The 15,177-nt window shown below is 37.0% G+C and overlaps 1 protein-coding gene across 2 annotated transcripts in view; it reads left to right on the forward strand.

Moving 5' to 3' along the window:
• The first annotated feature begins 365 nt into the window (after positions 1 to 365).
• The window catches only part of FAM172A (family with sequence similarity 172 member A), a 352,017-nt gene continuing 337,205 nt past the window's right edge, over positions 366 to 15,177 (forward strand). For both annotated transcript variants that reach the window (XM_036225594.1, XM_016164963.2), the window contains exon 1: positions 366 to 534. The gene's annotated coding sequence lies outside the window, so the exon portion shown is untranslated. The remainder of the gene's footprint in view (positions 535 to 15,177) is intronic.

Below are 15,177 nucleotides of genomic sequence, written 5' to 3' on the forward strand. Positions count from 1 at the left end.
ACCGGAATCATAATTTAGAGGTAACTTTCATCTTCTAACTCGACTTTCCCACCTCCTCGCTTTTCTGGAGTTGAACGAACTGGGGAATGCAGGGTAAACCACGGTGGGAGAGTGGGCAATCAGGCGCATGGACACTCCCGTAATTGTTTAAATTCCGCCTGGAGGACGAGGCTTCAAGGTGGCCCTAGGAAGGGGTGTCCCTCGCTTCAGAAGAAAGGGTTAAAGGAAGAAAGAGCAGAGTCCGCTGGGAAAGAACACAACTCCTAACCTCCTGCAGGACTCTCTCCCAGCCCACCTAGCGCCAGGAACCACGCCAGCGACCACGCCTCGCGTATTTCCGGAGTCGTCGCCGTCGCGCGCGCAATGACGTTTCAGTCTCTGGCAGACCCCGGAAGTGCACTAGAACTTGTTCGGGGCGCGGATCCCGAGAGAGAAAGTCATTAACAACCGCACGAGGGAGTTCGATTGAAGAGCTGGAAGGCCACGCCTCCTCCCGCCTCACCCCGCAGCCCTGTAGCTGGGGGAAGAGCTCAGGTAGGACCTGCGTTGGCGGGGATGTGAGCTCCCGGGGCAGGCCTGGGACGAAATCAGAGTAGGGGTCTGGCCTGGGCCATGCCGGGAAGGGAACGCTGGCTCCAGGGCCAGAAGCTGCCGGGCACTAGGCTAGTTTCCTGCGGACACCTTTGCCCTGTGTCTTGGACCTCGCTGATGAGTAGGTTCCACCTGCCATTACCACTTCTGTGGCGGGTCAGGACACGTGTGTTCCCTGGATGACTTTTCTTTCACCTGGTCCATGGGATTCTGGGAGCCCTAGAGATCTAGAGTAATGGGCCCTCCTACTCTTAGAGTAGGAGGGAAGTATTGTGGTTCTCTGGCTAAAGATTTTTTTTCTACAAAAGTTATCAACTGCCACAGTTTTCCCAAGAGTCACTTACTGCATACAGAAGGTTAAAGTGCAGTTATAAAGTGCTTTCAAAAGTTGTTACGTGCATGGGCGCAGATGGGACATTTATCACTGGCATGAATTCTTGTCGAATACTTTTGACTTTGAAATAAAATTAGGTATATTTTGGAAACAGTCTTTTCTCTCCCACATTCAGAGATTTAACATATTCTTTTACATATTCTTCTAGTGCTCCAGAATGTATAGCTGTTGGGTCAAGTAACTGGTTACTTATTTTTTGGCTATATTGATTGACAGCCAGTTTCGTTGTATTTGTCCATTTCCCCAAATCCTCTGAAAATATGTAAAGGGAAAATTCTGTAGTTTTCAGACTGAAAAGTGCCTTGTAATTTTTAACAAAATATGTGTAATATGATGTTTGTTATGCAGTACATGGTATCTTTTTGTCTTAAAGCAGTGTCGGAGGTAAATTCTTTATCCTTTTTCTTTATCTAGCACTGTGAGGGACAGATACAGGGTTCCTTTACCATGTTTAGAAACTGAGTCAGAGAACACTCAAGTTCTTAAGATAGTACTGTCAGTGTTGGTTCCAGGCTTCTGACTTTTAAACCAGTGTTTCTTCCACTTAACCAGTGAAGCCAAAACCAGGGATGCTCTGGATGGCTTTGAGACAGTGGCTGCTACAAGGCTGGAGGGTGGAAAAATGATACCAAAGCCACGAGGGAAATATGATGTGAGGCTGTGAACATCCGTTTATTCATTCATTTAACAGATGTTTATTGGCCACCTTCAGTGTGCCAGGTAGTGTTCTAGGGGCTGGAAATACAATAGTGACCATCAACGTCCTTGTGCCTTTGAAGTTTATAGTGTAGTGGGTGGAGAAAGAAAATTAACAAGTAAATATATATCAAGTAGTGGTAAGAGTTATGAAGAAAAATAAATCTCATTAAGAGGAGAGAAAATGATGGAGGATGCTGTTTTAGATGGGATAGTCAAACTTAGCCTCTCTGATAAGGGGACATTTGAGTAGAGATTTGAGTGAAATGAGAGAGTAGATGGGGGACAGGTGTTTTAGGCTAGCAAAAGGCCGTGAAACGAGTATAGGAGGTGTTACTGGAGAGTGAGGTTCCCCTCTCGATGCGTTGTCTGGGTTCTTGATGTCAAACAAACAATTGAGCAAGACACCGAAGTACAGCAAAAAGAATAGCTTTATTGCAAGAAAGTAAAGCAGCAATACACTTCCAGACGTGAAAGTAGGCCTGAGCAAGAGAAGGGTGGCTCAAAAGGCCCAGTAACAAAGCCTTTGGGGCTTTTATTTCTATTTGCTGTGGGTGGATACTTTTCTTATAGGAGTGAGCTTTCTGATGGACAGCTGAGATTGACAGGACCCAGTGACTGACTCATCGTTTGCTTTCTAAGCACATTCATTCCCATAATTCAGTCTATTATAATGATATTAATGAACTTCCGGGCATATACATTATATTAAGATGGTATAATGAGGTGCAGGTGAATTGAAGGTCGTTATGCTTTTCATTGTGCAAGTGTGAGTGTCTGGCTTAAACTTGTATTAAATTTTCTGCTTGTTTCTTTGTATGAGTTACTTTCTAGCCCCCAAACGCCTTTTGGCTTTCTTAATTATGGGTGCACTGGGGCAAACTCTTTCTAGAATAGGATGACCTCAGAGGTTTGCAGGTGGACCCTTTCTTAAGAGCTATGAACCCCTTCTTATTAGTATGGATGATAAGGGATGGGAAGTCTCTCCTTCATCTGCTTCCTGCTGAGAAGGATCATAGTCTCTGCCGACTGGGGTTTCATGGAGCTCTTTCCCTCTCTCTCTCAGAACAGAGTCTTGGTTATCTCGCTGAAATGGTGCCTCTGTCCCTAGACAAGGAAAAAAAACAAGATACAAATGGCATTTAAATCATATATCTAGTTATGTTTCTATTATTGATTTGTCTATTGAGTAAAGGGAAACAGGTTTGGTTAATGTATTTCTTAAAGGAAAAAACCCCTTGAGTTAAAGGTTCCCTCCCCTCTTGGACTCTAAGGGCCTTGCAATTTCTGCCTACAGTGGAGCAAGAAGAACGCCAAGCTTCAGTGATCCTTATGATAGCCAGAAGGCCAGAGTCACCAGTTTCAGGGGAATTATCTGAGTTTGAGGGAGAAGGCCTTTTCCCAAAGAAAGGAGGAAAGAAAAAAAAAAAACAAAACTCTTAACTGTGTGTACTTAAAAAAAACAATCGAAAGTTCTATAAGTACATTTTGTAAATGGTGGCCCAAATCAGAAGAGGCAAAAATGATTAAGAAACAGAAAAAGTTTTGTATAGCAGTATAGCATTTGAATGTGGCTAGATGGAGAATGGCAAAGAACGTCAGTAACTAGTGGATGATAAGCATCAGAAATGACAACAGAGGAGAGGGGCCCAGAAACAAAACGACAGAAAGTACAGATTGGAATGGGGCTGGAGATAGAGTGAGAGAGTGAAAATTACCAACTACATCTTAGCATGTGGTTCTGAAGTCAGCCACTTGGCCTCGAGTAATTCAGTAAGATCTATTTTACATCAAGTAATATATATCGGTCCATCTAGTTCAACAGTTAGTGTTTGGAAAGAGTGTGTGTACAGTCCTACAGGAATAAACTAAGTTTTTCAGATCACGTATCACTTAATTTCCATCCAAAGAATAATGAGGTTTAATTGAGTAATTCAGTGAGTAATTGTATAATTTAACATTGTTCAGCATTGTTAAAATTTTTTTTTAAGATTATCTGTTTAATGAGGAAAGGAATTTTTTTAATCCACAATGGCTAATGGCCCAATAATTAAAGGTAACACCTTTTTTTTTTTTTTTTTTTTTTTTTTACTGTTGAGTGTTTTGTACACTGTCATTGTCTATTAAATATTCTTGGGGTACTACATTTAGCTAACTATTTCAGTTATAAAGCTCATTTAAGTTGATTGCTTTAATTTAATGAATGAAAAATTGTACCACAATTTTGCTTATCACTCTTTGGCAAATTAAAACTGATTAATTTGCTACAGATGAGTTGTCAGATGGCTGATTGCTCAGAGTTTCACAGCTATGTTAAAGACAGGTTAGGAACAGCAATGCTTGGTGCTTTCTCTGATAGTGTATTGTTGTATTGTTTCCTTTTTTGAGAATAGTTCATTTTTGCAATATAGATAATACAGATCTTTTAAATATCACTGAAGACAGATAATTGAAGCAAAGCATTTATTTTATGTTCTATTTCTTTATAGCAGATTGGATATTTAGTTTAATCATAGTCTCGGGTGATAATGTATGATGGTTGATTTGCTCTAAAGTTAGAGAGGCGCTAATAAAACTAAGATTGTGGATTTGGCCCTTGTAAGGTCCTTTAATAGCTTACTATAGGAATGGTCACAACTAGTACCGAACAGTGTAACTGCCAAGGACTGTGAGATGTGGCTAGTATTCTTATTGCCTGCTAATCATATTGCCATCATATGTGATCTGGTATAAGAAAGAAACTTGGAAGATACAATATGTGGCCCAACAGAAATATGAGCTCTATTTAAAAAACAACTCAAAATTAGTATCCAATGTAATGAAGGAATCTGAGTGATGCTCTTTTCATGTATGAAACATAACTTAGTTTTGTGTCTTGTTTAGAACATGGAACAAGTTAGAATTGTGACCAAGATTATAACTCAAGGTGAGGCATTTTAAAAATTCGAAAAGTTTGATTAATTGATAGGTGAGATGCTGTCTTGATTTGACTTATCCCATTCTTCTGCACAACTTCATTTTTGTCTATACTGTGTAAATGGTTCTGGTACTAACTTTAGTAGTTTAGAAATTAATCATCTTGATCCATTTAGTTTAACATCCTCTAGTGCAGTTGGAGTTTTTCTCTTAAATGCTCATATCCAGGAATAGGTTCAAGATGGGAGAATATCTTTTCTCCCTTCACTAGCCGGAAAGGGTTAAGGCTCTGATCTCAAAAGAGATGGGGAAGAGGAGGATAAAGCAACAGGGAAAGGCCCAAGATCTAGATTAACTGAAAGATGAGGAAAGTAAACTAGGGGAAGAGTTTGTTAGGTTCTCAGTTGTTTGACTCACTAAAAGCTGGTTACCTATCATAAGACAGTCTGGACTCTCCTCCCCCACACTTCAGGATCTTACATGCTGGTTGGTGTGTCCATTATAAAGGTAAGACCTTAGCAAAATGCTTGTATTATTATGACAGAAGTATGTATGGGATGCTTTGAGAGAGGCACAGTGCCTTGCCTGGGGTTATTAAAAGCCTTTCTGGAGAAAATGATACCTAAGTTGAGAACTTGAGGGTAAGTCACTTAAAAGTAGAATGGAAAGGCATTCTAGACAGAAGAAATAGCTCTTTGTAGTTTTATGTTTATAAAAATAAAAAGGAACTCGTAGTTACAGAACAGATATTTTTGATTGTAGTGAGAGATGGAGTTGAAAGATGAAGATAGGAGGCAAGTCATTGGGGGTTGGGGAGGAACATGAGATGTGAGGAAAGGTTTGTATAGTTTAGTGAGTAGCACAGACTCGCCTCCCTGGGCAATAGGAAATACCGAATGGTTTCTCTTGTCTCCTGTGTAGTAAAAATTTAACCTTGCTCAAAGAGGTTGGCCTTTTTCTTCAGCTTCTGGGAGTGATGATTTCTAGTATCTTTGTTTGCCTGGGGTCCTTGGGTCACATAGCCTAACAATGTGATTTTGGATGGGAGCTTGCCATTCCTACATAGTCTTATGGGGACTTTGGGTCATGTGGTGTAAGTGACCTGGAAACATATCAAGCATGTAGAGGAGTAGACCCAATAAAACCCTTAACACCGTGTCTCCTGTTAGCTTTCCTAGTTGGCAATACTCTGTGCATATTGTTACACATAGATACCAACAGAGTAACATGTCCATAACTCCACAGAGAGAGAACATCAGAGCTCCAGTTTAGTATTCCCCTGAACTCTGACCTATGTGCTACTTCTCTTCCCTGATGTTAATCTTTATCCTTTCCCTTAATAAACTGTAACTGTGAGTATAACAGTTTTAAGTGAGTTCTTTGAGTCTTTGATGATAATAATAATAATTAATAATAATTCTAGTGAATTATTTAACCTGAGGGGGCTTTGGGAATCCTCTGAACTTGCAATTGGTATTAGAAGTGTTTTGGGTGGACTGTGCCCTCTAACTCTGTAGTTGTGCAAAACTTTCACGTTTCATTTCTCTGCTTCTTCTTTTCTCTGATGAGGGACAGAAATGGCATTAGCATTTGAAAGCAGGGCCGCATGAACTGATGGTATTGAAGTAACCTATCTTCTAAGATTAGAGGATATTGGAAAAGTGTCAAGAATATTATGACACAAATGTCCTTAAACATGGTAAAGTCCCCTAATGTTTTCCTTCTGATTGCTATGGACTGAATTATGTTCCTCTAAAATTCATATGTTGAAGCCCCAACCCCCAAGAAAATAATTTAGGTTAAATGAAATTATAGGGTGGAATCCTGATCTGATAGGATTGGTGCCCTTATAAGAGGAGACACCAGAGATCTCCCTGGATTGCTTTCTTCACCTGTGAAGACATAGTAACAAGGTGGCTGTCTATAAGTCAGGAAGGGAGTTCTTAGCAGAAATTAACCCTGCCAGACCTTGATCTGGGATTTCTAGCCTTCAGAACTGTGATAAAATAAATTTCTGCGATTTAAGCCACCTAGACTCTGGTATTTTGTTATGACAGCCTGAACAAACTAATATACCAGGTAGTGGCTGATCTGTTATTTTTCTTAATGATTGGATTGCTTTTGCTCCAGTAATGTTTAGAGTTTGATGAACTTGGTTTCCATGGACCCACTTTAAAGCTGAATCATTTGAAATTGTTCAGAAATATGAAAGAAGAAAGGCCTTAATGGAGAACTTTAGATTACATGCCATTTAAAGTGACTGAGAAAAAAGAAGGCAGATGAAAGTAGGAAGGAAGAAGGAAAATGGAATGAAAGATAATAGAAAAATAATACATTGTGTTATGCTTTAAGAACATCCAATATAATTTTTCCCTTATATTTCGAAAATAGTTCAGTTGAGGAAATTTGTATTCTAATAAGATTTATCATGAATTTCTTTTAAAGAACTATTTTTAAAAGTCATTTAAAACGTTAACAAATACATTTACCCTGAGTTTATTAGGAACTTAACCTGCTACAGTTAGGTGTTTCAAGGACTTTGACAATGAATAGAGAGGCTTCAATTAGATATAAAAAGCAAAGGAGAATTTAATAGAACTCAAATACAATTAATAGATATGTATCTATCCACAATTTGTGTGTGTGTGTTTGTGTGTATTTCTACTGTTTTCTAGGTATGGTGAAAACGTTTTGGTGGGCATTTTTAAAGTAAATATGAGGGTAAAAAATCTAGGATAGAGTATTAGACCTTCCAAGTTTTGAGAAACTAAGTGTAATATTTGCATTATAAACATCGATTTAGGTTTTACTTATGAATATTGAAATGGTATAACATTTTTAGAAATTTACCAGTAAGGTGTCAAAAAATGTGGAATAGAATAATGACTCAAAAATAAGACTTGGAATTATGTGTTTGCAAGGACTACAATTATAAGCATTGACATTAGAATTAGTTATAGATAGTAATGATATGTCAGGAACAATGTAGATAAGGCTTAGGGAGGTATATCATGATTTGTAAATGAAACTTGTTTAGGCACATGGATATATATGGTAAAGACCTGAGAGCAGCGAGAAATATTATTACCATATTTTGAAATTATATTATTTTTTAAAATGCCAGCTAGTTTGAAGAAGTCTCAATTACCTGTGCCCATAAAGTAGAGTCATGGTTTGACTGTTCCAAAAATTGGAGTAATCATGTAGGCTTAGTTTTGGAAAGTACTTTTGAACTAATTCCACTTTCTGAGGAATTATTATTCTATGAAATCACTGTAGTTTTATTTTTATTACTGGTGTATATCTTTTTGCCCTGTACATTGCTGAACTGTGTGGGGGAATACTAGATAAATATATCCTTTGAAATACTGCACAGAGGAGAGTTCGCAAATTGGAGACTTCCAGGCTGAATGGGCCTGCCCAGTTTTTAATATTTTAAAATTAGTTTTCAGCTAACTTAAGCAAAAATCCAGGTTTTTGTTTTCCCGAAAAATAAGAAGTTCCAGGACACTGGGCCTTCATTCTGTGTAGCAACAGTGAGGGAAATAGCAATTCCCTTCGAGTGAGCCATTTGTTTTCCAGTTTGTTGCAGTCTTCACACTCATACAGTGTAAGCTTGACTTAGAGGGCCTCACTCCCCGCATTTACTGTTAACTTTCTGGTTCCTGTAGACATTTGAATTGATTCTTGCATTATACAAACTTTAACATGGACACTGTTTATCTTTGCCTTTCTGTGGCTATACTGTTCACTTTTTATTTTTCTAGATTCCTACAGTCATCTGAATATGGCTTTCAATGTAGACTCGCACTACAACTAGTCTTCTATGCTGTAAATTTGATTTTTTTTTTTTTTTTTATCCCTTTGTGCTCCAGTGACCTCCCTGAAGCAACTTTCAAGATAGTGGTAGGGTCTTTCCTGTAGGTTGATTCTGGCCTAAACTTTAAACAGGATAGTTCTAGGTTTGGTTCCAGGATCTGTCAAAGTTGGTTCCATTGGAAATTACTTTGTACCTCTTTCTTCTAGCATTGAAGCATTTTAAATCTGTTTTCTATTCTTGAATGGTTTTTTTCTCCTTTTTTCGAGGACACTAATATGATAAATCAGTTTTGCTATAATGTATGTGACAGGTAATTAGGATTAGAATATTATTATTTATAGGTAATATTTTATTATTTTGAAACTGTGTGATTGTAATGTTGAAATTTTTATCACATTAGGACTATTATAAGTACTTTTAAGAAACTAGACATTTCAGCTTTATCATTGAAAACAGTTTATTTAAAATAAGCTTATTTATTCTGAATATTTTCCTCAATAAGTAACATGTATAATTATTTTTATCCAAACAAGCATATGTGTTTGTGTTTTTAAGTGTTCTAATTAAAAATGTAATCTAACTCTCTCAATGAAGAAAGACTGTCAGCCAGATCAACCCGTAATATTGAAAATATTGAGTTATGTAAGCTAATTTTCCACTATTTTGTAAATCCAAAGATAGTAAAAGAAAGCATTCTTGTTTTGGTAAATCCAAATGAAGCTCTTTCCTCACATAGAAAATAAATTATTGTTGATTTGGAGTATCAGTAAGCAATTTAGTAATGATGAGAATGAATGAATCTGGGAACTTAAAAAGGAATAAAAAGGGGAGAGGAGGAGAGATAGATAAAAGTAAAGAGGGTCAAATATGTGGTGACAAAAGGAAATTTAACTTTGGTTGGTGAACACAATATGATACACATATGACATATTATTGAACTGTATACTTGAAACGTATATAATTTTATTAACCAATGTCACCCCAGTAAATTTAATAAAAAAATATATTTATTGTTATGTAACAAATTATTCCAAAATTTAGCATCTTAAAATGAAAAATAGTAATTATCTCACACAGTCTCTTAGGGTCAGGAATTTAGGAGCAGCTTAGCTGGGTGGTTCTGCTTTGGAATTTCTCATGAGGTTGTAGTTACGATGTCAGCCAGAGTTGCTGTCATCTGTAGTTTGGGTCTGGAGGATCCACTTCCAAGTTCACTCATGTGGTTGGCAAGAAGCTTCACTTATCACATAGGTCTCTCCTTAGGTCTGCTCACATGATTTCCCTAGAAGAGCACTGATCTGATACCGTAAGAAGGCACCCAAGATGGAAGACACAGTCTCTTATAATATCATCTCAGAGGTGTGATAGTAACACTTCTGTTTGGTACTGGTCATACAGATCAACTCCAGTACATGGTGGGAGGAGACTACATGAATAATAGCAACTGGGAAGCTACTTGCCACAGTCCCCAATGGTTTATGTCCTTCCCATGTGCAGAGTACACCTACTGTTTCCCCAGGCCTTCAGATGTCTCATTCTGTCACTAGATCACCTCAAAGCCCAGAATCTCATCGTTTAAGTCAGGTCTAGGTGGAGATGGCTTTCCTTGGGTGTAGTTCCTTAAGCACAGCTTCTTGAATACAGTTCCTTTCTACCTGCATCTCCTGTCCCCCAGCACCCCACATACTGTGGTAGGACAGGCATAGGAGATACACAAAGATTTCACTGATTTATAGCAATTCGGAGATCCAGATGGATAAATATTGGAAGTTTTTTGATGCAGTCTCAAGCCTGGGAATATTCATGGTTCTCAGCTTTGCCTTCTGTGCTCTTGGTTTTACAACTTTATTTTTTCATGAAAGATGTTTGTAGGTGAGTAGTTTTCTCAGACTACTTCTTGCTATTAGAACTTAGAGGTTCAAAGGTTGATTTAAAATATATTAAATCTTTTAAATTTAACTAAAAAGATGCATTAATCTTACATAAATCTTGGTGGATGTTCTGTGAATTCTATTGAGATACATTCTTTAGACAAAAGGCACACCTACAAATTTCTTTGAATTAAATCCTTGTATACTTCAGCTAAGAAGACTGAAGGACAATGCCCTCATGCTTCCTAGAACTTTATTGTTTGAGAGGATCAATAATACACACTCTACTCTGCTTAGAGGGCCTTTCATCTAACTGACTCACACTTTAAGGCACCACTTTTAGTATTGTTGACGTTTTAACAAAAGATTTTTCAGTTACACCCTCAGCTTCATCTTTGAACCATATTTTCCCAGAAGGGCCCAGGATTTGATCTTTGTTCGGAAGACATGTCTTAATTTTAGTATTATTCATCTTGAGAGAATTTTTTTTTTTAATATACTTTATTTTTTAGAACAGTTCTAGATTTAGAGAAAAATTGAGTGGAGTGTTCAGATATTTTCCATATCCTCCCTGCCCTCAAATGTGCACAGCCTCCCTGACTATCAGCATCCTGCATCACAGTGGTACATTTGTTATACTTGATTAACCTACACTGACAAATAATTTTCACTTAGTCCATAGTTTATGTTAGGGTTCTGTCTTTGTGTTGTACATTCTGTGGGTTTGTACGAATTTATAATGGCATTATCCACCGTCAAATAATTGTACAGAACACTTTCACTGCCCTGAAACGGTTTCATTGCCTTTTCATCCCTTCTTTCCACCCCCCACCCCAAACCCGTACAACCACTGACTTACAGTCTCCATAGTTTTGCCTTTCCCAGAATATCATATAGTTGGAATCATATAATCATATAGTATTTAGCCTTTTCAGATTAGCTTCCTTCACTTAGCAATATGCATTTAAGGCCCCTCCCTGTCTTTTCATGGCTTGAAAGCTCTTTTTTTTTTTCTTTTCTTTTTTTAGTGCTGAATAACATTCCATTGTGTGGATATACCACAGTTGATTTGTTCATTTGCCTACTGAAGGACATCTTGGTCGTTTCTAAGTTTGACAATAATTACTAAAGCTACTATAAACATCTGTGTTTAGGATTTTGCAAGGTTTCAACTCACTGGGCTAAGTACCAAGGAGTGTGATTCTTGGATTATATAGTGAGACTATATTTTGTAAGAAACTGCCAAATTGTCTTCCAACTTAGTTGTACCATTTTGCATTGTTATCACCAATGAATGAGAGTTCCTCTTGCTCCACATCCTAACAAACATTTGATGTTGAAGTTTAGAATTTGGCCATTGTAATAGGTGTATAGTGATATCTCATTGTTTTAATTTGCAATTTTCTAATGACATATGATGTTGAACATCTTTTTATAAGCTAATTTTCCATCTGTATATCTTTGGTGAAGTGTCTGTTCAGGTCTTTGGCCCATTTTTCAGTTGGGTTGTTTTCTTTCTACTGCGCTTTTAAGAATTCCTTGTATATTTTGGATATGATACCTTTATCAGATCTCTCTTTTACAAATAGTCTGTGGCTTGCCTTTTCATTCTCTTTATGGTATCTTTTGTAGAGTAAGTCTTGGCTTCTATTTGTTTAACAGTCCTCTCATTATTTTATCTCTTGCTTCTCACATTTTACTATAAGCAGCAAAAGAACCAGGTGGCACATTCAACACTCTAGTTGGAAATCTCCTCAATGAGATCAGCCACTTCATTAGGTACATTTTCTACTTTCTATGTAACGCTATGGAACAGTGTTGCTAAAGTTTCTGCCACTACATGACAAGGATCCTCCTTCCTCAAGTTTCCAGTAACATTTACTTTGTTTATTTGCAAGCTCTTAACCACAGCCTTATCAAAGATCATTGGGCTTCTATTAACAGGTTCTTCAGGGTATCTTAGAATTTCTTTAACACTCTTCTCAGAGACCCATGCCTGGTTCCAAAGCTACTCTCGAATTTTAGGTTTTTGGCATGGCAGCACTCCACTTTTGAGCACCAAAATTTGTATCTATGGCTGCTCTGAAAGAAACTCTTATCTCCTACAGTTGCAGTACTAAAGTTTCTGTAAGACAAATCATGTAGGTGACTAAATTTTAGCACAATTTGAATTTGCAACCTTGAAGGAAAGATTGGGACCTTGATAGTTGGAATGGGTACACATGGGCAGACTCTGCTAAAGCTAGGAACCTTGTATTTCTCAATTCTGTTGAACTTCCTTTGCCAGTAGAAGCAATCTTTCTACTCCTTCTCAGGAATTCTGTCTCCGTTGACCCCAAAACCCTATAATGGCTCCCCCTGAGTAGTTTCATACAATGGACTGCTCATCTTCCTCTTGTCTTATTCTGACTGCCTTCCATTGCTTCTATACCTGGAACGGTTCTAGTTTAAAAAGGCCCCACAGGGTGAGATAAAAATTTTAAACAACAAAGAGGTGTGATACGTACCAAAAGAACTGGATGAGTTTTGCCAGTTTATATCTACAGAAATCAGGGGAATAATGGATTTTAAGAGTAAGGAATCGGGGTGACAGGATATAAAGTTGCATCAAGCAATGGCGGTGGTCAGGAAGTCATGCAAGGATAATATTGTTACAAAGATACTCCAACAGTCTAGTTAAAAAATAAGAAATGATGAGAGACCTAAATGGAGATAAGAGTGTTGGAAGGAAGGAAGGAAGGAAGGAAGGAAGGAAGGAAGGAAGGAAGGAAGGAAGGAAGGAAGGAAGGAAGGAAATTATGCTTTTTGTTATTCTAATGCATTATATGTAATTTTTTTAGCACTTAGAATTTAACTGGTTAATATTTTGTCTCACTAGAACAAACTATTTAGCTTTAGGACTACTCTTTTTTGTTACAGCAGGGGAAGCAGCAAATAAATTCTAAGCAGTTAACATGCATTAATTCATTTGATCTCCCTCGGTATTCTTTAAGTAGGTACTAATATTAAATGTGTTTTTCAGATGTGGAAACATCAGGCTTGACTTGCTGGAGGGACTCAGAACTCAGGAAAGCTGTTACAGTTTACTACAGTAAAAGAATACAGATTAAAATCAGAAAAGTCAACAAGCGCATAGGGAGGAGTCCAGGAGAGCCAAGGCACTAGTTTCCAGTTGTTCTTCCTCAGTAGAGTCCTCCAGAGAGTGTTTAATTCTCCCACAGCAATGTATGACAACGAGGGGAAAATGTTACTGACGAGGAGCTCCCCTGGGCCTTGGTGTGCAGGGTTTTATTGGACGTCAGTCTTGTAGTCATGGAGTGGCCACATAACTGACCTTAACTACTCAATCGTCAGCCCTCACAGAAATTAAACTGGTACTGAATGCCCCAGGATCCAGGTGAACAAAAATGGGCAGTCACCATAATTTATGTGGTTAGTATAAATTGTGAGGCATGGCCCAAGCCCTGCGTATGCAGAGATACTCTAATGAGGCTTGATATTCCAAGAGCTTATAGGTTATTTCTCAAAAACCTGTCAAGGGCCAGTCCTTTCTTCAGAGTGTAGAGGGTTTAAACACCCCAAGCTTGCACTCCAAGCCTGCTAAGTTAACCTTCTATGCAGAGCTGAATGTTAAGTAACTTGCCCTAGGTAATGCACAGAATACAAGTCTGAGTAAAATTTAAGCACAGGCATTCTGGTCAAGTCAGTTTTAGCCTTATGCTTTACTGCTTTTTGGTATCTATTCTGTCAAACACAGAACCTGAAATGTTTGAGACACTTAAGAATTTTTATTAAGCAAATGAATGAAAGAATAGCAGGAAACTGTAGATTGGTTCTGCTGATTTAATAAAGGACATTAGTGTTAGAGCTTTTTAGTCTTTGTGAAATATTACATGCCTGTATCTACTCCCAAACCCTCTTAATCTATAGAAATTGTTAGGTATTTGCTAAAGATCAGCTTAAGTTTCTTTTTTGATTTCTTCATGTATGTAAATATTACTCAATTGATTAGAGTGGTAGGATTAGAAGTTAATTATTTCTAATGTATTAAGAATATGTGTCTACTTGAAGTTTTAATACTTAGAGCTATTTTTCTGGTTTATAGTGTTAATAATTCCTTAATAGCAATTACAATAACATATAAAGCTAAATACTTAGATTAATCTTTATTTATATATTCTATATTTATATGTATTTGCTAATCTCTCTTGAAATAAAGGTTTGGCTGAAATGTAATAAAATAATCCCTTCTCACGTAATTTATATAGTTCTCATTTTTTTCTACCCACATGGATTGAATACTACCATAATATGTAAAGATTTTAGGAAAATAGAATCAATTATACTAATACCATTTAAAAATGTTTTCAAGTTTCTTCACTTTTACCCGTTATTATTACAGTATAAATGAAGTACAATAAGCTATACATATTTAAAGTATACAATTTGATAAATTTTAGCCAACGTGCATGAAGCTATCTTATCACAATTAAGATAATGGATGCTTCTATCACCTCCAAATGTTTTCTTATGCAATTTCTCATTGATCATTTGTATGACTTTTTTAGAAGTAACTTCTAAACTATTTATTTTATATAAATTTCATAAATTTATGAAAATGTTTGCCTACTTTTTAATTGGGTTGTCTTATTGAATTGTAAGAGTTCTTTATATAATCTGCATGTAAGATTTTTTATTTTTTTGATATATGTCTTCCAAATATCTTTTCCCAGTCTGTGGTTTCTTTTTCATTTTCTTAATGTTTTTATTTTTTTGAAGAACAAATGGTTTTGATTTTAATGAAGCACAAATTTTTTTCTCTTATGATTAACAAGCCCTATTTAAGTCAACATTTATAAGCCTATAGTATGTTAGAGATGTCAAAATCA

This window comes from Rousettus aegyptiacus, unplaced genomic scaffold (genome assembly GCF_014176215.1).
Source record: "Rousettus aegyptiacus isolate mRouAeg1 unplaced genomic scaffold, mRouAeg1.p scaffold_m13_p_8, whole genome shotgun sequence".
Taxonomy (NCBI): domain Eukaryota; kingdom Metazoa; phylum Chordata; class Mammalia; order Chiroptera; family Pteropodidae; genus Rousettus; species Rousettus aegyptiacus.